Here is a 22818-nt window from a genome sequence, read left to right as displayed (position 1 = left end):
AGGCATGAGAGGTACATTTCAAGGGGGACATGAGAGGTATGGCACATTTCAAGGGGGCATGAGAGGTATGGCACATTTCAAGGGGGGCATGAGAGGTATGGCACATTTCAAGGGGGGCATGAGAGGTATGGCACATTTCAAGGGCGGCATGAGAGGTATGGTACATTTCAAGGGGGACATGAGAGGTATGGCACATTTCAAGGGGGGGAGGCATGAGAGGTACATTTCAAGGGGGACATGAGAGGTATGGCACATTTCAAGGGGGGCATGAGAGGTATGGCACATTTCATTACCTCTCAAAAATGGAACTAAAACCAAGTATGCCTCTTAAGAATCTTCTTATCAATACATTTTTTTTTTCAAATTTCAAACATACTCATTTTGGTATTGGGTGGAACCATTAAACAATCGAGTTGTGACATTGACCTTAAGCTGGCTGGTGTCAATTTTGAATTCTGCACATTGTCTTGATAAGAGGAATATTACAGCCAAGTCATACTAAAATCCTTCAAGAAGTTTAGGAAATACAAAGACATGAAATGTAAGGCTCAAACATTTTACCTCGAGTTGTGACCTTGACCTTGAGTCAACATGGCTGACTTGTGAGTATTGCACATCATCTTCATGAGGTCATCATTTGACCAAAGTTTCATGAAAATCCTTCAAGGAGTTTAGGAGATACCGAGTGGAGACAAAATGAAAGGCTCAGACAATGGACCTTGACTTGTGACCTTGACCTTTAGCCGATATAGCTGACTCTGGTTCTGCACATTGTCTTGCTGAGGTGACCATTTGACCCAAATTTCAGGACTATTCTATAAGGGGAGTAGGAGATATAGAGCAGACACAAAATTGAAGGCTCTAACCTTTGACCTGGAGATGTAACCTTGACCTTCAGCCAACATGACTGACTTGTGAGTTTTGCACATTGTCTTGATGAGGTGACCATTTGACCCAATTAAGTTTCATGACTATCCTTTAAAGGAGTTTAGGAGGTACAGAGCAGACACGAAGTGGAAGACTCAAACCTCTGACATTGAGTTGTGACATTGATCTTGAGTCAACATGGCTGACTAATAGGTTCTGCAAATTGGTCTTGATGAGGTGATCATTTGACCCAAGTTTCATGATTATCCTTCAAGGGGTTTAGGAGATACAGAGCAGACACGAAATAGAAGGCTCAAACCTCTGACCTTGACCTTGAGCCGAATCATGTGTTCTGCACATTGTCTTGAAGAGGTGATCATTGGACCCAAGTTTCATGATTATCCTTCGAGGGGTTTAGGAGATACAGAGCGGACATGGAATGAAAGACCCAAACCTTTGACCTTGAGTTGTGACCTTGACCTTGAGCCGACATGGCTGACTTATGGGCTCTGCACATCATCCTGATGAGGTGATCAATTGATCAAAGTTTCATGAAAATCCTTTAAGGGGTTTAGGAGATACAGAGCAAACATGAAATGTTACAGATGGACCGATGGATGGAAGGACAAAGACCATTCCTATAACCCCCACCACTAGTGGCGGGGGATTAAAAAGTGTGTGCAGTATAAAATGATTCATTGACCTCTCATGTATTTTCTTTATGTTGTGTGAAACGTTTTAAATCTGCACTAAAATGGTTATTCTTATATATCACCTATTCATAAAATCACCTAAGACAAACTACAAAAAATATTTAAGCAACAAGTAAATATAACCATCAATTTGAAATCTTTTCTTATGATTTTTGCACAACATACACTTTCAACACAATTGAAGGGTGAATATAGAATATATCTGTAACATCTCTATTTAGAACAAGGCAGTCTGAAAGACAGCTAAATCCCCCGCCACTGCTATGGATAGTGAAAGGGTAAACCTTTGACCTTAAGCTGTGACCTTGACCTTGAACTGACATGGCTGACTCATGAATTCTGCACAATGTCTTGATGAGGTGATCATTTGACCCAAGTTTCATGAAAATCCTTCAAGGGATTTAGGAGATACAGAGTGGACACAAAATGGAAGGCTCAAACCTTTGACCTTGAGTTGTGACCTTGAAATTGAGCAGGCATGGCTGACTTATAAGTTCTGCACATTGCCTTGATGAGGTGATCATTTGACCCAAGTTTCATATCATTACTTTAAGGGAATTAGGACATACAGAGCAGACACAAAATGGAAGGTTCAAAACTTTGACCCTCAGTTGTGACCTTGACCTTGAACTGGCATGGCTGACTCATAAGTCCTGCACATTGCCTTGATGAGGTGATCATTTGACCAAAGTTTGGTGAAAATCCTTCAAGGGATGTAGGAGATATAGAGCGGACACAAAATGGAAGGCTCAAACCTTTGACCTTGAGTTGTGACCTTGACCTTGAGCCTTGACATTGTTTTGATGAGGTGATCATTGTTTCATGAAAATCCTTCAAGGGGTTTAGGAGATATGGAGCGAACACGAAAGTGTTACAGACAGACGGACGGACGGAAGGACGGATTGAGACCATTCCTATAACCCCCCACCATTTGTGGCGGGGGATTAATAAAGAGAACTGTAGGCCTTAGTTTTATTATGACAAAATGCTTGTCCCAAGTTATTTGAAAATATTTACAGAAAAGAAAAACCTACAAATCTGACCTGAAACCTGCCTATTTGATCTTTGCCTTGTCCTTTCACAGTGTAAACTTGACACCACAATGTACAACCTTGACTGTACAGGACTGAAAGTTGCAGTATGAAAACAATTTTGCTAAACCTTTTCTCGGGTTAAAGATACAGAATGTGCATGCACACCTGCCTATTTGACCTTTTATCTCATGATACAACCTTGACCCAGAACCAGCATGACTGAAAGATGTGTTCTGCATGCCGTTTTACTTTGGTAAACTTTGTGCCAACATCGTTAAAATCATGAAAAACAGCATACAATGTGCTGCCTATTTGGCCTTTGATCTCACCATACCACCTTGACCTTGAACTGATATGTAATTATGATGAAAATCTATGTACAAAGTCAGTTCTAGAATTTTATCAAAAGTCATAATTTATTTTCAGCACAAAGAAGTGTTGGTCTCTATTTCATAGTACAAATAAAACTATACATTAATTGATGAATATTGCCAAGTTGAATTATTTCCAAAATACTGAAATTTTAGTCTTTTGGCTCCTTTCTGAAGAATTTGTAAAATCTATATTTACAGAACTGATGTATATTATGTGACATTTTAGGTATTAAAATGAAGACCTGAATATTTATTTTGCTGGAATCGGCTATAATTTTGTTCACTGAATTATATGCTTTAGAAGAGATATTTTCATACATTAAAATACTTTTCTTCCCATCATCCTGACTGCATAGGCAGATATGCTCTATCAAAACTTTTCTACATAAAAATCTTTCAATTGTTGCCGACAGGAATCTGTCTAATAAATATATGCTTGGAGTTTCATAAAACAAAACTCTTCAAAGAAAGGTATATTTGTACCATTTGATTTTATTTTTCCTTCAAATGATCATAAAGTAGTGGACCCAAGAAAAAGATTTCATGACATACAAATTAAAAAACAAGAGCTGTCGGATGACAGCGTGCTCGACTATTCGAAGAATTGATTGAAGAATGGGGTCAAAATAATTCTACAGATATTCAGACAAAAGAAAAAATACATTAGACAAACAATGTTCCTGTATTTGTGGATTTCGATAAGTCTTGCACTAAATGGCAATGTGTGAACCAATTTCAAAGTCCAAAAAGGGCCATTATTCAGCCAAAATAGTTGTCAGAGTTATGTACTATTGCCTACAGATCGAAATCATGATGATAAACGAGTGTTCAAAGTTTAAAAGCCATATGTTAAATAGTTTTGACAAAACATGGACTTGTATGAAATCAGAACCAATTTCCAAGTCCAAAAAGAGCAATAATTCAGCCAAAATATATGACAGAGTTATGTACTCTTTCCTACAGATAGAGACTATTATACTGAACAAGTGATAAAAGTTTCAAAACCATATGTCAAACACTTTACACAAAATATAAACTGGTACGAAAAACTTAACCAAGATTTCTAAGTCAAAAGGGGCCATCATTCAGCCAAAATCCTTGATGAAGTTATGTACTCTTGCCTATAACTGGACATGGTGATAGTAAACAGGTGTTGAAAGTTTCAAAGCTTTATCTTCAAAGACTTTGTCAAAATATGAACTGATACAAAAAACTTAACCAAGATTTCTATGTCAAAAAGGGCCATAATTCAGCCAAAATCCTTGATGGAGTTATGTGCTCTTGCCTATAACTGGACATGGTGATGGTAAACAAGTGTTGAAAGTTTCAAAGCTTTATCTAAAAAGACTTTGTCAAAATATGAACTGGTACGAAAAACTTAACCAAGATTTCTAAGTCAAAAGGGGACATAATTCAGCCAAAATCCTTGACAGAGTTATGTACTCTTGCCTATAACTGGACATGGTGATGGTAAACAAGTGTTGAAAGTTTCAAAGCTTTATCTCAAAAGACTTTGTCAAAATATGAACTGGTACGAAAAACTTAACCATGATTTCTAAGTCAAAAGGGGCCATAATTCAGCCAAAATCCCTAATGGAGTTATGTGCTCTTGCCTATAACTGGCCATGGTGATGGTAAATAAGTGTTGAAAGTTTCAAAGCTTTATCTCAAAAGACTTTGTCAAAATGTGGACTGGTACGAAAAACTTAACCAAGGTGCGACGCCGACTCCGACACCGACGCCGTGGTGAGTAGGATAGCTCTACTTATTCTTCGAATAGTCGAGCTAAAAATACATGCAATGTCTGTCAAAGAAATAACATTCACCAATAAAGCCTGTCCCTTAATTGGGCATAAGCAAAAATATACACTTTTCCCTGCACTAGCCTTATGCATAAAACTTAAAAAATAGCCTGTGCACATCCTAAACTATATACTATTGCTTTCCGAGTAAGTAAGAAATAAGTCCAGTCTTGGTAGAACAGAAATTGTATTTTTTTTCTAATTTGGATGAAAACCACACAACTGTGTTAAATAAATAAAGGATACATTTGTATGTGGCAAATAGGGTTGGTATTCTAGGATACATTTGTATGTGGCAAATAGGGTTGGTATTCTAGGATACATTTGTATGTGGCAAATAGGGTTGGTATTGTAGGATATATTTGTATGTGGCAAAAAGGGTTGGTATTCTAGGTGGCAAATAGGGTTGGTATTCTAGGATACATTTGTATGTGGCAAATAGGGTTGGTATTCTAGGATACATTTGTATGTGGCAAATAGGTTGCTATTCCTATTGCTAATGATTATAAAATAAGCTGAAAACAGGACCTTAATATAGTACACAACCCTCCTGAAATCATGAACGACAGTGTTTTTATTTTAATGCAGAAACATGAACCAGCAGCCAGTCCACCTTATCAATGACTTTTTTAATATTTTTTGAAAAATGACTTATACCATTGCTTTTAAACATTTCAGTCGCACCAAAAATGTTAAGAATTTCTAGGTAACCATCTAATATTGATGACAAAAAAAACCCATAATATTCTCCAACATACACATGTTCCATTACAAGTTCCCAATGCCAGCTATAAAACAGCTATAAGATTACAAATATGAAGAAAATATGAAGAAATGAAGGCTATTGTACTTAAATGCAATTTAAACATGAACATGAACTTTCCCCCATTTCACATAATCAAAGTTTACTACTAATGTAATTAATGTAAAGAAATTTTCATTAAATGCAATACCTGTAAATTTTTGACAACAAGTATTTATCCCAACATCACTAGATCCTGTTCATGTACTTTACAGAATCCAGTCCCTCTTTGTCATCAGTGAATAGCCAAAAATAAACAAATCTGTCCTGCAGTACTCTTTGATTTATTCATAAACCTTTCACCAGTACCTCTTGGCCAGTTTGTCTTGGGTAATTATTGACCTGAAACTGTTTGTTCATAATTTTATTATCAGTGACCAGACTCCATGTAGTATCCTTTGATACAATTCTTAGCAATAAAACTGTATAAGCTTCCAACCCACCAATAGCAGTGACCTTGACCTTTAGCCCATATAAAAAGCCATTCAAAATTGTTCAGAACAGGTCATTCCAAAATAACTGACCAGAGTTAGTAACAGTGACTGTGGCCCTGGAAACCTCTAAGTGAAATCTTACACTTTTTCTCCTAAAATGCTAATTCTAGTTTCATTGTTTCAAAGTTTCATTGCAAAATCTCATTCATAATTCATTACTGAATGAAAATCTTTTTTCTATTTTTAGAAAGGAACCATCAATCTTGACCTTATTCCCAACTGCCCTACATAAATCCCAAGCCAGGTCTCCATATAACCTTGCTATACATCATGCATAGTGACAATGAACCAAGTAACCTCAAAATCTCCAATGTGCTAAACACCAAGTTTGGTGACAATATGTCAGTCTGAACTAAAACAGTTGACCACAAACCCCATTTGATGACATTAGCCCCACTGCTTTAACAAAATATAATTACCATGATTTTCATACATGAAAACCAGTTATTGGCATAAATCTGTTTTCTCTACTTTAGAAACAGTGACCCCAGCTGCCTAAATAAAAGCCCAGGCTAGGATTAAGTATTTATAAGTTTGCTATACACCAAATTTGGTGACAAAATATCAATTTGACCTACAGCCCAAACTGACCCTGCTTGTCAGCCCACATTACCACGTTACTAGTACCCCAATTTGGTGACCAGGATTTTCAGAATTGCACTATATGATAACGATTAATTGATATCCCTTGATCTTAAAAGTTATTTTTAAGATGAAAAATATTACATGAATCTAGACACATAAACTGTCGTTGTCTGACCTAATCTTCGAGGAACAGATCCGACTCTCAACGTACCCTCTCATTACGCTTGACAATTGTTAAAAATTTCATTGGAATCCATTGAACTGTTAAGATATTGTTGCCGAGACACAAAATAAGAACTACTCCTTTAAATCAATGTGTAATACTAGTGCCCTTGTCTGTAACCTTGACCTTTAATGTACTGACCAGACTAATGTGCACAACATAACATCATGCTGAACATTTCATTTGAATTACACAAAGTGTTTTGGAGAGACTAGTGTGATTATATGAGAACATGAAAATGATTGAAATCTGATGGTACATTATACTAAATTTGACTTGGAACTTTATGAAAAAGATGCAAGCATAGTGCAGGGTGTGTGCTGGGATGCTGGAGAACAGTGCAAGGGAAGGATGCAAAGGAAGTATAAACATAAAGTCCCATTATCAAATAGTAGCATAATGAACTCAGAAGATTCTGGAACCATAAAAAGATAATGTAACAGCAGATGTATATTGTGCAAAAAGTCGGGCCTCTCATTTTACCAAGCTGAATTAAATATGAATTTTCTGCAAAATATTAACCTGAACAGAATAAGGGCTATTTAATTAAGCTTTGTCTGTCAAATTGAAATATAAGTTTTAAGTGTAACCAATTTGCAAAATCTCATTATTTCGATGTAATACAGAAAGATTATTGCCAAAACAATTGCCATTTAATGGGTACTGTTGAGAGCCTAATGATCTGTTCCCAATTATGACAATGGCTTTTAAAGGACAACAACTGGTTCAGAACACAAAAAATCTGTTCCGAGTTAAGACAATGCTTTTTAAAAGGAACTAACTTGTTCAGAGCTTGACCATGCAAGAAAAGTACTATTATAATTATACTGGTTGGCTCAGAGCCTGACATATTTTCCCAATTAACTTTTTGAGGATACTGGTTCAGATTTATTGAAAACCAACTTGACTATTGAGAGGATATTGGTTCAGACCTGACATGGTTTTCCCAATAAACTTTTAGAGGATACTGGTTCACATCTATTATAAGCCAAGTTGACTATTGACAGGATACTGGTTCAGACCAGACATGGTTTTCCCAATAACTTTTAGAGGATACTGATTCACATCTATTATAAACCAAGTCGAGTATTGACAGGATATTGGTTCAGACCTGACATGGTTTTCCAAATAACCTTTACAGGATACTGGTTCACATCTATTATAAACCAAGTTGACTACAAACAGGATATTTGTTCAGACCTGACATGTTTTTCCAAATAAACTTTTACAGGATACTGGTTCATATCTATTATAAACCAAGTTGACTATTGACAGGATATTGGTTCAGACCTGACATTGTTTTCCAAATAAACTTTTAGAGGATACTAGTTCACATCTATTATAAACCAAGTTGACTACTCACAGGATATTGGTTCAGACCAGACATGATGGTTTTCCCAATAAACTTTTGGAGGATACTGGTTCACATCTATTATAAACCAAATTGACTATTGACAGGATATTGGTGCAGACCAGACATGGTTTTCCCAATAACTTTAAGAGGATACTGGTTCACATCTATTATAAACCAAGTTGACTATTGACAGGATATTGGTTCAGACCCGACATGGTTTTCCCAATAACTTTTAGAGGATACTGGTTCACATCTAATCTAAACCAAGTTGACTATTGACAGGATATTGGTTCAGACCTGACATGGTTTTCCCAATAACTTTTAGAGGATACTGATTCACATCTATTATAAAATAGAGAAAAGTGGAAACTTCACAGGTCGCTCAACACGACAAAAACGAAAATGTTGCAGGCTCGGTTTGATCGAGCCTATTCATGGACGGTAGTGGAAATGCATGCTACCGTCCACGCCCTCTAGCCCCGGGTTGAGCAGAACTCAACATTTACATATGCTAAAAGTACAGAAAGCAATTTAGAGACATCCGCAGATGTATTCAAACGGTGGTGAACATGGAACCTTCAGACCTGACACGGTTTTCAAAATAAACTTTTAGCAGATCCTGGTTCACATCTATCATAAACCAAGTTGACTATTGACAAGAAATTGGTTCAGACCTTACATGATTTTCTAAACAAACTTTTAGACGATACTGGTTCACATCTATCATAAACCAAGTTGACTATTGACAGGATTTTTGTTCAGACCCGACATGATTTTCTTAATAGACCTTTAGAGGATACTGGTTCACATCTATTATAAATCAAGTTGATTATCAACAAGAAATTTGTTCAGACCTGACCTGGTTTTCCCAATAAACTTTTAGATGATACTGATTCATATCTATTATAAACCAAGTTGACTATTGACAGGATATTGGTTCAGACCTGACATGGTTTTCAAAATAAACATTCTGTTATAAATCAAGTTGACTATTGACAGCACATTGGTTCAGACCTGACATGCATGGTTTTCAAAATTAACTTTTAGAGGATCCTAGTTCACATCCATCATAAACCAAGTTGACTATTGACAGGATATTGGTTCAGACCTGACATGGTTTTCAAAATAAACATTCTGTTATAAATCAAGTGGACTATTGACAGCACACTGGTTCAGACCTGTCATGCATGGTTTTCAAAATTAACTTTTAGCAGATCCTGGTTCACATCTATCATAAACCAAGTTGACTATTGACAAGAAATTGGTTCAGACCTGACATGATTTTCTAAACAAACTTTTAGACGATACTGGTTCACATCTATTATAAACCAAGTTGACTATTGACATGATATTGGTTTAGACCTGACATGATTTTCTTAATAGACTTTTAGAGGATACTGGTTCACATCTATTATAAATCAAGTTGATTACCGACATGATACTGGTTCAGACCTGACATGGTTTTCCAATAAGCTTTAAGAGGATACTGTTTCACATCTATCATAAACCAAGTTGACTATTGACAGGATTTTTGTTCAGACCCGACATGATTTTCTTAATAGACTTTTAGAGGATACTGGTTCACATCTATTATAAATCAAGTTGATTACCGACAGGATATTGGTTCAGACCTGACATGGTTTTCCCAATTAGCCGTACGAGGATACTGGTTCAGATCTGTTGTAAATCAAGACAATTTATATTGAGAGATATTGTTTCAAATCATTGACATTCTTTTTCTAAATTAATATTTTAGAGTATACTGGTTCGAATCTATTGCAAATTAAGATGACTTTTGGGATGACATTGGTTTAGTGCACTTAATTACATGTTTTTCCCAAATTAATTTATTGAGGGGATACTGGTTTACATTTCTCTGGTAGATGAAAATGTTGAATTTTGCTTTTCTGATAAACCATTAAACAGTTTTCAAGGGACTTGACCTGTATCAGCAAACTTGAGCATTTAATCAGGATATACATGCAGTATGCAAAATGAATGAGTTATGGCCTTTTTCATGGTTACCACATCCAAATGTATCGCCACTGATAGGAATAAATTAAAGCTGTTGCATGTGTTAAATTCTTTGACAATCTTTTAAAGTTTTTAGCCTATAAACAGTATAAATTACAAATATATGACAAATGGAATGATGGTCCAGGCAACGAGATGAACTGCAAAGGCCTTGAACAATAACTGGATTTCAGTATATGCACAGTTTCACCTCCCCTTTTTGTACTTCATCTGGTAATGTTTTAACTTTGTAATTGCAATGTACTAAACAGAACACTGAATAAATAGACAGGTAGCACTGAGAAGAAATGTAACACGCAGGAACCATAACTCTGTATTGAATATTTACAAGTTTATATTCTTATCTTACACTTTATCATATATTCTAATTGCGTTCATATAATTATTAGATTAATAAAAAATCCAGATATGATATATTACAGTCATTTATGACAGAATTGTTCTATGCATGTCAAAGTTACAGCCCAGACAAGATCTAACATGACCTTGGCCTCTTAGTTAATGAAACCTTGACCTTTGAGATAGAAACCTGTTTCATACTCTCAACATTGCCAAAATTAAAAAATACTCTATACATGTTCAAGTTATGGCAAAGATCTTACATGTCTTTTGACCCCTGTGACCTTGACCAGTTGAAGGATTGAATTGATGCCAAATAATAAGTCTGCTCCATGCATGTAAATGTCACTGGCAATCGGCATGTGACTTTGACCCCTTATGAATGATGGACCCCCCACCCTGTTCTCTACAACCCAGATCCCCAACATAATAACAGAAAAACACATTTCCAAAAACAAAAAATGCTATATATAAAAAAATAATTATATATAGCATTTTTTTTTTTTTTTGGAAATGTGTTTTTCTGTTATTATGTTGGGGATCTGGGTTGTAGAGAACAGGGTGGGGGGTCCATCATTCATAAGGGGTCAAAGTCACACGCCGATTGCCTGTGGTAAATGTTACATCCTGGACAGGTTGTATGTCCGAAGTGTGACCAAAGCCTTTGAGATAGGAGCACTATACTCGATTTAAATTCATTTAGGCAAATAATTCTGTCAAAATATAAAAAAGATTGCTCATGCCTGTCAAAGCTGTCATCCAAAGAGACATTTTGAAGACATATTGACCTTACTGCAAGAGGACTAAACAAAAACAATGAAAGGGGATAATTATTTTGTGATCATTGCAGACAATTTAAGTTCAAAATCACCGGATGTCAGTAGCAGAAACAGGTTTGAACTACACACTATGTTCATTGAAAAGGCAGTGAATCTGGGAGAAAATTACATTATGCATAGCCTGACAGATTGTTTCCAAGCAACATAATGATTTTGGGGATGAGGGCAATTAAGATAAGGGATCTTAGGATGCTGGTTCTGACCTAAAAATATGTTCAATCAAGATCTTATGACCAAATAATATCAATGAATATTTAGAGGAAAAACTACCCAACATTATTCTTAATGCAGGCACTGACTTTTATGGGATACTGCCTATCTCAGACCTGGCAACTAACCATGCATTTTACAGGAAACTGGCACAAACCTAGATAACACACCATGACCACTGCTTTATCAATCTCAATAAATCTAGAAAATTGGTTCATGCTGACTCTGTTAAAAAATACTCAAGTCTAAAAAGCAAAACTTTAATTAAACATTTTTTCTAAATTAATTTACCTTCCTTTTTCGCTCCGTGTTCGTTCTTCATGTTCTTTGTCCTTGAAAAACTGCCTACTGAATGAACACGAGCTCACTCTCTACAAATGTCACGTGATTCGCACTTCGGTCAGCATAAACTACACTTTCACTAGCCGTTACCTGCTACACAAGGATAACAGTTCAACCGTACATGTTATGTTATGTAGTAATATGTCAAATAAAATACGATTTATTACATTTCATTGGACACTGCTCATTTTACTTGACCACAATTCAGATTTGTTTGTTAAGGCTAGTTTTGAAAGAGTACAACCACGTTGTCCGGTATGGAATGTCACGTATTAACTACCAAGGTGGTTTAAAAACAGACGTCCCCTGGTTAGTCCTTGGCCTTCTTCCTTTTGTAAATTTAGTGGAACAAAATTCTCGACCATCTTCTTCCTGGCGTTCACCAACCAGTACTAAGTAAAGAAACATACCTAACAAATGCATTTTGAATTTTGGTGTGTACGGGCTGCATCCGGTTGTCGGTAATTTATCGATAGCAGGTTTTGGTAGGGACTATATTTATTGCATTTCGCGAAAAGCAACACCAAACAGAACTCAGACATGTCAGTTCCGCTGCTGAACATAGCGATTTAGAATTTTTTTCTGTCATATACTATAATACACATTGGAGAAATGATGGGACAGATGGTATAAAGACGATTATAATATTAGAATAAACATATGGTATATGAATTATTGAACAAACTGCTTATAATGAATGAAAGAACTGTCTTGGAAGACGTATGATTTCACACATAATGTCTTTTATCAACATAATAGAACTCACGACCCCACGATACGTAGATTTGTGCTTGGTCGTAAATTTCCCGAGAGAGGCGTATGTTCTATGTGAAAATTTGATAAAAGTCACTTATTTCTGAAATCATTCGTTCTCTACGCCTTATTCATGTGGAAACGTTGTCAGTTACTTGTGGAGAACAGGTACTGATACAGGACGGTCGGACAAACGAGGTATTATGCTAAAAAAAAGACAGGCGAGATGTAATAATAGCACAGACGGGTGATATTATGACTAAACGGTCATGCTGCATTGGCAGAATAGACGAGATATGATGAAGAAATAGACGTGATAGATGAAGAAAACGGGATTGAAATGGCTATATAAAAAGAAAATACATGTAAAAAGCCATAAGAGCGGACGCAGTGGTCCAGTGGTAACACTGTTTGACTACGAAACCAGGGGTCGTGAGTTTGAGCCCCCGCTTCTCCAACTAAAAACTTACTAACATTTGGATAAGAGTCTTGATTACTAACAGTCTTCTGGAGGAGTCGCCCACATGGATTACCGGTGACGGCTATAAATAAACTTAGTCTATATACAAACAAACAAGCAAAGCCATATCTAACAGCAGAAATAGTCGTGATTTTATTTTAACAGTTATTATTTACATTGTGTAGACACACGGATCATACTGTAATTCGCGTAGCACATAATAGTATGTGGATACAGAATGACTTTAAAGGTGATTAAATCTACACAGTTCAGGTGTGTCGAATTCTCACCGTAACAATAGCGCTAATCCTTCTATTGTATAAAATACCACACCCCGAATGATATACATGTATTGCTCTGTGATTCTATATATGGAGTGCTGTCAGAGTCCAAACTATGATCAAAGCTGTTACAAATGCATGAGTTGTTATCAATCACATAATAAAATAAATAAAAAGTAAAATCTGATAATGCCGTTATAAAATTTGACATCTTTAAAAAAACACTGAAGACCATTTATCAGGAAACAGCGGTGTCCTGAATATTTCCTTTTCACAAAAATAAGGTAACTCAGCTTTTCATAAAAATAAAGTTACTCGCTGCTTCGCACGGTATCAAGTGTTTCAACGTTGCTTGAGTGGTGATTTTTACGCAGAACAAGTGGAGAAATGTGGACGAAAATAATAAAGCAAGAACCCTATGTTATCATTTATTAATTAATTAATTTATGTTGTTGGGTTTAACGTCGCACCGACACAATTATAGGTCATGCTTTGATGATTAAGGAAGACCCCAGGTGCCCCTACGTGCATTATTTTACCACGAGCGGGCACGGGGTAGAACCACCGACGGTAGTAAGCCAGCTGGATGGCTTCCTCACATGAAAAATGCAACGCCTCGAGTGAGGCTCGAATCGGAACCCGCATCGAGGAGGGGCAAATGATTTGAAGTCAGCGACCTTAACCACTTACGTTATCAAGATGCTGATGGAATTTAGTTTTAAACTGTTAAACTGTGGCAGCTTGAGTGTACACATTGCTAAAATGTCAATCTGTCCCGCGAAAACTGGGAAATGCATGATAATGCGCACATTCTTTATATGATAATGTAATAAAACAGCTAGCGAGCAGCACCATGAATTATAGCCATACAATTATGTCACCTATTTCAAATTTATTATTAGACAGAATATTTCAGACGATACTGAAATTCAGCATAAAAGCAATAAAAAAAAAAAGAAAAAAAAAGAAGAAAACGCTGGTCGAAAGTGTTGATATCATCAACAGATTCATATACTGAGCAAAACTTCCAACTAGACACTTGAATAATGTAAATATATTTTTAATTTTAAAAGGTAAGCTAATGAATTTTAAATATCGTTTTATTGAACTGTTTGCCTACACAAATATCAAATAATTTTGCGAAAATCCCTTGATTGGCTGTGCACGTACAAATCGTGATTTTGTCATTTGTATTTTTAATATATGGTTGAATTTTATTTTTGTTGCGTATTTCACAGAGCCCGGCGTTTTGTGTAAGCAAAAAGCAGAAAACATCTGAAATAAAATGAATATGCCTCTGTTGCGACATTTGTAATGTAATTTCAAAAAGGGGTGCTAGGCTATTGTTTTAAAAGACTAAATTATTCAATGTCTTGGATAGTATATATTCATTCAAAATTAGTTAAAGGCTTTCACCGGAAACTCTTGACCTTATAAAACTGACAAGTTATCGTAGCTCTGGGCAGGTTAAGACATAACACCAGGAAAACTACATCTTAATTTGGTAATCAACAGTCTGGCCGGTGCATATAAAAGGTCTATGTACTAGACAGTCAGGGAGGCAAGGCGGCAGAGCCACCAACCGTGGTTCTGCCAACGTAGGTCAAAAATACTATTATGCCTCGTTAGGTTACCTTCCAAATATGTAGATTTCATGAAAGACAACTCAAACATAATTAGTTCTTAACATTTTACAGTAGCTAAATATTATTTGAAAGATGGACACCGAGACAATAAAACTACTTGTATTAAAGGACTTTCTTTAACTACCTGAAATTGAATAAACATCAGAAATGAACTATTGTGTCTTCAATCTTATATATGTGTGTGAAAGTTCTACCACAGGTTTTACAAGTCTGGTAACACTGGTGTCATGTGGCTTTTAGAGGCCATTACGCTACAAGGCGGTTTTTGGTATCCGAGGACCAGGATGTTCTCTGCGAGATTGTTGCGGCCACGTATTACACGAAGTACTCTGCCACTATACATCACGCCGAACTGAGAAGACGACACGAGCCACTAGATCTTCAAAAACGCAAGTAGAAATGTCTATTTTTCCTTTTAAAAGTTTTGGGCATATTTTGGGAGAAAAAATAGTTGAATTCAATCTAGCACGAAATGCAATTTATAATTAAAACTGTTACTGAAAAGTTTGCCTTAATAAAATTATGTATCAAATCAGAGTTATGTATGAAAATATTTACAAATCTTGTAGGGTAGGCGAAAATTAAATAAAGCAAAATAAAGCAAAACACTGAAATATATAAAATTTGAAAATCTCTGTAAATTAGCTAAATCGGGCAGACGAAAGCTGTCAATGTATCATGGTTATAAAACAATTGATATATTACTTCATAAATATACCGCCATAGGGTTTTAGGTTATAAATAAGACCTAATATATGTTTTTTTCTAAAGGTACGCATTAACAAGCGGTGCCTATCAAGAAAGATATAAGATGAACAGTGGAGTAAACTAAACTGTTTACAAATAAAATAGAAAAATACAAAAAAAGAGGATAAAATGAAATTACAAATGTAAAGTACACGAAAACAAATTATGCTGCTGGCAGTTTATCTGTTTGAGGATTTTTATTAAAGTTACAAGTTGTATGTTATGACAAAATTAAAAGCAAGTTCAGTTGTCAAAGTAACGTGTGGGAAATATCATTTATGTTATAAAATTCAGATTACACCTGTCAAATATTAGTTAACATGTAGGTAACTGGTCAACTTTGCTTCTGGCAGTTCGCATGTCAAACTATATTTTAACATACCTGTATTCAATTTGAATTCATAATTTAGACTATACTTGTTTTAAAAGTATTTTGTCATCATATTTTTTTTTTTTGCAGCATTATTTAGATAAAATGTTTGTATGGGGTTTACTGTTTCAAAAAAGATGAAGGTTCGGATATTGTAATTATAGTAAATGGAACGTGGCAGAAACTAAGACCACGGTAGACACAGGAAATGTGTTTGATGATGACCTGTGAGCAGTGACTCACAAAGAACACTAGATTAGTGTTATTTTAGGTATAAAGGCTATGCTAACAGAAGCATGGGAAACCTATAGAATATACCTACGGAATAGTAGATAAGTATGTCTACGTTACGAACATATATTTTTTATGAGCAGTGAACAATATACGTGCATTTTGTCAACGTTTTGTTTTGAATTAATATGTTGATATATTTATCAAATTGACACAATTGATAACTTTTTATGTTAACCGAGCTTGTTGCACGTGTACAAGTTGACGAGTAGTGTGGAACATTATTAAAACTTAATAGATATGTAGAGAATATATCTTTGATGTGCACAAGTTATTCATATGAAAAGTTAAAGATACAGTTCATCAAAATAGAATTTAAAACGCATGGTAAAATAAATGTAAATGAAAATAGAAGATGATTAATATCAATATTTTCTTAAGGGCAAACATTTTTTATTAAGGCCTTTCACCAGCTGTCAGAAAGTTGGTATGTCATGTCCTCTTGTATTGAAACCGTATAGATCTAAATATAAATTACACAATATTAATATTAAGGAAGTAATAAATTGGGTACAACTATTTTGTTCAAAATTTCAAAAACACGTAAGGGGGCAGGAAAATGGGCGAAGACACTTGCTATGTGTGCATAAAAATGCTGTGCAAATGGTCATCATGGGAAAAATCATTGAAATAAAATGCAAAGTCATACTGGAAATTCTGTGAAACAAAGAGGAAAATAATTCATATTCAGATTGGGAATTTGGTCGAGCTCATGACACGGAGAATTCAAATAGTCGTTTTCACATGGACTAGCCTTCGAATTAAAAACTCCATGGAAATATATATCCATAGAAACAATGAATGTTTACAACAACCATGGTGACAAGATAATAAAATCTTTATAAGTTTATAACATGCGTCTTGATGGACATTTAAGCATGACCTAACAATTTTAGTTTTAGACGGAGAAACTCTTTCAAGATCACAGCCGAACATATAAATGCCATTGGGAATGAACTGTCGAAATTCAATAACAGCATGACATTTGCTGATCATACTTTTAGTCAATTTCAGTATGTAATAACTCACCGATGAGGTTACACAGTACATGCCGCTTGATGACACAGCCTACAACATGACGATGACTGCACGTAATACCACTGGGCAAAGACGAAACACAGAATAAATAGTCGCGTGGAATTTTATGTACAATTGTATTACTATTTCAAATATTTACCCATCGCGTTTTGATTTTTGTTAGCTCTGTGTCCATCACTTTTTGTTTTAAATCTGTATATTTGTCAGCAAAAACGTCCGATATTACCAATAAGAAACAAGTATATGTGTTCAAACACCTATTTTTGCATTACAATTCATAACATTAATAAGTTTCCGAGGATAGTAAAATACCTTTTTTTATTGTTTTTTTTTCGCGAAGAAATGAAGGAATTTGTAATGTAATTTCAAAAAGGGGTGCTAGGCTATTGTTTTAAAAGACTAAATTATTCAATGTCTTGGATAGTATATATTCATTCAAAATTAGTTAAAGGCTTTCACCGGAAACTCTTGACCTTATAAAACTGACAAGTTATCGTAGCTCTGGGCAGGTTAAGACATAACACCAGGAAAACTACATCTTAATTTGGTAATCAACAGTCTGGCCGGTGCATATAAAAGGTCTATGTACTAGACAGTCAGGGAGGCAAGGCGGCAGAGCCACCAACCGTGGTTCTGCCAACGTAGGTCAAAAATACTATTATGCCTCGTTAGGTTACCTTCCAAATATGTAGATTTCATGAAAGACAACTCAAACATAATTAGTTCTTAACATTTTACAGTAGCTAAATATTATTTGAAAGATGGACACCGAGACAATAAAACTACTTGTATTAAAGGACTTTCTTTAACTACCTGAAATTGAATAAACATCAGAAATGAACTATTGTGTCTTCAATCTTATATATGTGTGTGAAAGTTCTACCACAGGTTTTACAAGTCTGGTAACACTGGTGTCATGTGGCTTTTAGAGGCCATTACGCTACACTCTATGAAATGACGCGTGCTATAGGAATGCTGGAAGCAGGAATGTCACGACGTCAGGTAAGCATTGTGACAATGTTACAATTGTCAATATTCTTTGAAAGAAAATTCCCTATTATCATTACACAAGAATACAATTATTCAGAAGTGACATTCAGTACGTTTTCTGCTTTATTCCATGTGGCCAGGGTCTTTGACAGACATGTAGGGGTCTAATTGGAGGTTTTCGCTCAGTATATATCATGTAACTATAATATTAAACTGACGATATGCAAACGTTCTTTCTCTACACTTTCAAGACTAGCTGAGAAAAGGAAAACTAGTTCCCTTGTTTGTTCGTTTTGTCCTTGTCTGCTTGCTTTGTCTGACTGTGTACGTTTTTGCTTGTCGTCTGCGCGTCCACGTACTGAAAGTTACAGTCTGGGGAAGCTGCGTATCCGGTACGTGACATTTCCTGTTAGAAATTCAGCCTTGTTCTTTTTTTTCATTGATAGATTCCGTCTAATGTTAAGCGAAAAAAAATGTAAATACCATATATTAAAACAGTGTGGACAATATAATGATATAGAACGTTCTGTGAGGCCATGATGACTAAAGGCTCGGCACGGTATCCACTTGATTGCGTTGCGTAGTCACAAACTTGAAACTGCGTTGTGTTAGGCTTGAATAATTCTCTGAAATACGCAGTGTTTGTCTTAAGAAGTAGTCCTAAACATATGAAGTGTTTCAATAATAACTTGATCCATATTCGCACTGTATATGATGCGAACGTTACTCTAAAATAGTAACAAGACCAGACTGTTAGTACAGAAATGTTTGAATAAATGGCATAAATCTAAGCTAAAAAAACACATGTGCTATGAATTGGACACATTTGCGCTCCAGATGCACTTTCATTTAATTTGGTTGTACAACGGGTTGAAATTCCTTTAAATCATTCTTACAAGACCGGTAATGTTTTTCTCCACTTGTTTTGCGTAAAATTCACCACTCAAACAACGTTGGAACCACCTGATCTGGTGAAGCTATGGCCAGTGTGTGTTTGGGTATAAGATTCATAGGCATAATTCGTTATATGTTATAGTTTCCTAATAATGAAATTAGAGTTTACTTAAAGGAAATTTACTGTAGGAATGGACGGACGGACGTCCATCCGTTCACAATTTCGTGAAAGGTTGTTAACTCCAACATTCATCAAGGGATTTTTAGCTTGACTATACGAAGTATATGGAGAGCTATTCTACTCGCTCCGGCGTCGGGGTCTTTCTGCGTCCCCACCTTGGTTAAAGTTTTGATGCACTTTCTCTTTTTTTTTCCTCATCTCTGTAATTTCTTGATGGATTTGCTTTAAACTTAAATTAGTAATTCCTCATCACCACCCACATCATATAGCATAAGGGCCATAACTCACACCAATATTTCGTGAACTATCCCCCCTTTTAACACAGAATTTCAGGTTAAAGTTTTGGTGCACTTTCACTCTATCTCAGTTATTACTATATGGATTTGATTCAAATTTAAAAGTTGTTCCACATCATCACCTACATCATATGACACAAGGTCCATAACTCTGGCACCAATTTTTCATGAATTATGCCTCCTTTTTTCTTAGAATTTTAAAGTAAAAAGGGGGCGTCATTTGACACAAGGACCAGGACTGTGACACCTGTGTTTTATGAGTTATCCCCATTTTTACTCAAAATTTCAGGTTATAGTTTTTATGCACTTTCACTCTATCTCTGTTACTAAACAGTTTTGATTTAAACTTTAAACAGCTGTTCCACATCATCATCCACATCATATGACACAAGGACAATAACTCTCGCACAATATGTTTTTAATTATCCCCCTTTTTTGCTTAAAATTTCAAGTTAATGTTTTCATGACTTTTCAAAAGTGGCTTTACAATCGCCCTTTTCCATCTAGTTGGAAAAACTCCTTGAGTTAGGGAAAAATTCACTAGCCTAGTAATTGGAGGAAACAGCACGTTCAGAAATGACTTCAACATTTTCGTAGGCAAAATGTCAAGTTCTGAGGTCTTGGTTTGTAATTGACAGATAAGTTTCCTGAAGTTCCTCAAAATTTCAGAAATATGGCAGGTCTTTCAAAGCTGGCTTATAGTTAACAAAATCTTCCAGGAACTCTCGAATCTGTTCGATCTTAAGCCATAAAATGGTCAGCAAAATAATTGTTTGTAGCTTTTCATGCTATAATACAGAAGATATTTAAAATATATGGGATATGAAGAAAAAAAGTACCTGAGCAACTCACTTTGAAATAAATAATACTTTTTGGACAATCAACACTAAAACTTAGTATTAGTTATATGTTAAATAGTTAAATGTACTTAAAATCTTTGCTTATCACCTTATTAATCTTCTGTTTAATTACATTATATAGCAAAACTGTAGCAGAACACTGTGGGGAATGACATCATGTGGAGAAATAACAAGTTTCTTATCTGCAAACTGTGGAAAAAGTCTGCAGTTCAGGCAAAAAACTGCAATCTGCTAAAATGTCTGCAAAATAGGGAGACCCTATCATGGACTCAGATATCTAGCTAAAAGGAAAGTCACAATTTAATAGTCAATCTTTTGCTTTAATACGGGTGGATACACAAATGAATCACTATAACATGACAACACTAGTACTTTTAATCCCGAGGTCAAGGTCACACTTAATGGTCAAAGTATTTATGACATTTTTCTTGTCCCGTCTACATAAGTACAAATATTCAAGGTCACACTTATCGGTCAAAGAATTTATGACATTTTTTTTTTGTCCCGTCTATATAAGGACAAATATTAAAGGTCACACTTAACGGTCAAAAGAATTTATGTCATCTTTCTAGTCCCGTCTATAAAAGGATAAATATTCAAAGTCACACTTAAAGGTCAAAAAATTTATGACATTTTTCTTGTCCCATCTTTAAAGAATAAATATTCAAGGTCACACTTAACTGTGAAAGAATTTATGACATCTTTCTAGTCCAGTCTATAAAAGGACAAATATTCAAGGTAACACTTAATGGACAAAAGAATTTATGACATTTTTCTTGTCCCGTCTACATAAGTACAAATATTCAAAGTCACACTTAAAAGTCAAAGAATTTATGACATCTTTCTAGTCCAGTCTATAAAAGGATAAATATTCAAGGTCACACTTAAATGTCAAAGAATTTATGACATTTTTCTTGTCCCATCTATAAAAGGATAAATATTCAAGGTCACACTTAACAGTCAAAGAATTTATGACATCTTTCTAGTCCCGTCTATAAAAGGACAAATATTCAAGGTCACACTTAAAGGTTAAAGAATTTAGGACATTTTTCTTGTCCAGTCTATAAAAGGACAAATATTCAAGGTCACACTTGACAGTCAAAAATTTATGACATTTTTCTAGTCCCATCTACATAAGTACAAATATTCATGGTCACACTTAATGGTAAAAGAATTTATGACATTTTTCTTGTCCTGTCTATATAAGGAAAAATATTCAAGGTCACACTTAACAGTCAAAAAATTTATGACACTTCTCTAGTCAATCTATATAAGTACAAATATTCAAGGTCACACTTCATGGTCAAATAATTTATGACATCTTTCTAGACCCGTCTATAAAAGGACAAATATTCAAGGTCACACTTAATGGTCAAAGAATTTATGACATCTTTCTAGTCCCGTCTATAAAAGGATAAATATTCTAGTCCCGTCTATAAAAGGATAAATATTCAATGTCACACTTAACAGTCAAAGAATTAATGACATCTTTCTAGTCCGGTCTATAAAAGGACAAATATTCAAGGTCTCAATTAAAGGTCAAAGAATTTAGGACATTTTTCTTGTCCAGTCTATAAAAGGACAAATATTTAAGGTCACAGTTGACAGTCAAAAATGTATGACATTTTTCTAGTCCCATCTACATAAGTACAAATATTCATGGTCACACTTAACGGTAAAAGAATATATGACATTTTTCTTGTCCCGTCTATATAAGGAAAAATATTCAAAGTCACACTTAACAGTCAAAGAATTTATGACACTTCTCTAGTCGAGTCTATATAAGTACAAATATTCAAGGTCACACTTAATGGTCAAAGAATTTATGACATCTTTCTAGACCCATCTATAAAAGGACAAATATTCAACGTCACACTTAATGGTCAAAAAATTTATGACATCTTTCTAGTCCTGTCTATAAAAGGATAAATATTTAAGGTCAAACTTAATGGTCAAAGAATTTATGACATTTTTCTAGCCCGTCTATATAAAGACAAAT

The 22818-nt window shown here is 35.1% G+C and overlaps 1 long non-coding RNA gene across 1 annotated transcript in view; it reads right to left on the bottom strand.

The window, feature by feature from the left end:
- The window catches only part of LOC123545178 (uncharacterized), a 37114-nt gene extending 24893 nt beyond the window's left edge, over positions 1-12221 (bottom strand). Inside the window, exon 1 of the long non-coding RNA XR_008370114.1 lies at positions 11962-12221. This is a non-coding gene — a long non-coding RNA (uncharacterized LOC123545178). The remainder of the gene's footprint in view (positions 1-11961) is intronic.
- Between the last annotated feature and the right edge of the window lie 10597 nt (positions 12222-22818).

Source organism: Mercenaria mercenaria, chromosome 1 (genome assembly GCF_021730395.1).
Source record: "Mercenaria mercenaria strain notata chromosome 1, MADL_Memer_1, whole genome shotgun sequence".
Taxonomy (NCBI): Eukaryota; Metazoa; Mollusca; class Bivalvia; order Venerida; family Veneridae; genus Mercenaria; species Mercenaria mercenaria.
This window is presented reverse-complemented; position numbering and strand designations above follow the sequence as displayed.